Source organism: Hevea brasiliensis, chromosome 7, assembly GCF_030052815.1.
Source record: "Hevea brasiliensis isolate MT/VB/25A 57/8 chromosome 7, ASM3005281v1, whole genome shotgun sequence".
NCBI classification, from domain to species: Eukaryota; Viridiplantae; Streptophyta; class Magnoliopsida; order Malpighiales; family Euphorbiaceae; genus Hevea; species Hevea brasiliensis.
This window is the reverse complement of record NC_079499.1, coordinates 14,665,159-14,666,930: the sequence shown is the minus strand read 5'-3', so window position 1 is coordinate 14,666,930 and position 1,772 is coordinate 14,665,159. Positions and strand designations below refer to the sequence as shown.

Here is a 1,772-nt window from a genome sequence, read left to right as displayed (position 1 = left end):
TTTTATCATTGTTAATTTCTAATTGAATTTAATTACTTGCCATTTTAAATCTTTCCATATTTCAATTTGCTTATTTTAATTTGATGCAAATTTAGTTTAATCATTACATTGTTGAATAGATTATTAATTTTACACACATAGAATTCACACTTCAATATTTATCAATTTATTACTTCAATTTCAAAAATAGTTCAAATTAGTCAAAATTTTTATATCAAAAATTCAATCATTAACACAACTCCTTGTGGGAATGATATCTTTTCTATATTACTTGTACGACCCGTGCACTTGCGATTAGGCCACATCAAGTTTTTGGCACTGTTGCCGGGGAGTTATTTGTTTAAGATTGTATTCTTGATTATTTTAGTTGTTTATAGTTTTATCTTTGTTATCTTTTTATTTTGTGTTTGTTTGTTCTTTTTAGGTACTCTTAATCTTTTATGAGAAGAGCTAGAAGCACAAGTGACACATCCTTATTGTTTAATCCTGAAATTGAGAAATTTTGTAGAGCCAACAAGAAAGAAACCAGAAAAAGGAAAGAAGCCTTGAGAGAAATCAAATCAAGGCACATGGCTGATGAAAGAATTAGAATTGGTGGTGGTAATGCTGGAAATGATTGAAATAATGAAAATGCAGCCCAAGGTGAAGAGGTTGTAAATGCTAATGTGCCTAGGGGAAGTATGATGGATCATGCTTTTCCTCGTTTTGATGACTTGAGAGAAAGCATAGCAAGACTAAGAATTGATGCAAATAGCTATAAGATGGATTTTGGGGTTCTTCAAATGATCCAAAATTCCTAATTTGGGGGACATCCTTCTGAAAATCTACACACATATCTAAAGAAGTTTGCTATGATTTGTGATATGCAAAAACAACCTGGAGTATCTGATGATGCAGTAAGATTGAAGCTATTCCCATTCTCTTTGAAGGATAGAGCATTGGATTGTCTTGACTCTTTACCTCACAACTCCATTACAAATTGGGAGCAACTCACTGATGCATTTCTTGCACAATATTTTCCACCTGGAAAAACTCAAGAATTGAGGAATCAAATGACAGCTTTTAGACCAAGAGAAGATGAAACTCTTTATAAATCATGGATGAGATGGAAGGAATTAGAGAGACAATGCCCACATCATGCCATTCCAAAATGGATGATAAACCAGAATTTTTACACTAATGTTACTCCTGCAATTAGAGGGATTATTGATGCTCAAACAGGAGGAGAATTTATTATGAAGCATGAAGATGAAGCTTATGAGCTATTGGAGAAAATTGCAAAGAATACTCATATTTAGAGTAGTCCAAGAGGACCAGCTCCAACTCAAAAGTGGCAAGCTGCTAGAATGTATGACCTTGATCCATTCAATATGATTAATGAAAAGTTTGATCCACTTACAAATGTTTTGGCTAAGAAGATGGAAGATCTAAGTATGTTGGTTAGTTCATCATCATCATTTGGAAGTTCACAACAAGTTGCTTATGCAGAAGGAATTACCAGCTGTGGAGTAGACTATGGAGAGCAAGCTGCATATGTTGGTAATTATGGAAATAAACAAATGGGGAATCCTTACTCTCAAACTTATAATCCAACTTGGAGGAATCATCCCAACTTTTCATGGGGAAATCAGCAAAGTCAAGTCCCAAATCAGAATCTTCAGCCACAATAGCAACAAGGAATTCCATATCAGCAAAATAGGTAACCATTGCCTAATTTTCAGCAGAGAAATATGAATCCTCCACCAAAGCAGCAAGAATAAAGTTCTACCACG

The 1,772-nt window shown here is 34.0% G+C and overlaps 1 non-coding gene across 1 annotated transcript; it reads right to left on the bottom strand.

Annotated features, from left to right (window-relative positions):
- Window positions 1-1,037: 1,037 nt before the first annotated feature.
- LOC131181762 (small nucleolar RNA R71) lies at window positions 1,038-1,144 on the bottom strand. The gene has a single exon (XR_009150241.1). It is a non-coding gene; the product is annotated as a small nucleolar RNA R71 (small nucleolar RNA).
- Between the last annotated feature and the right edge of the window lie 628 nt (window positions 1,145-1,772).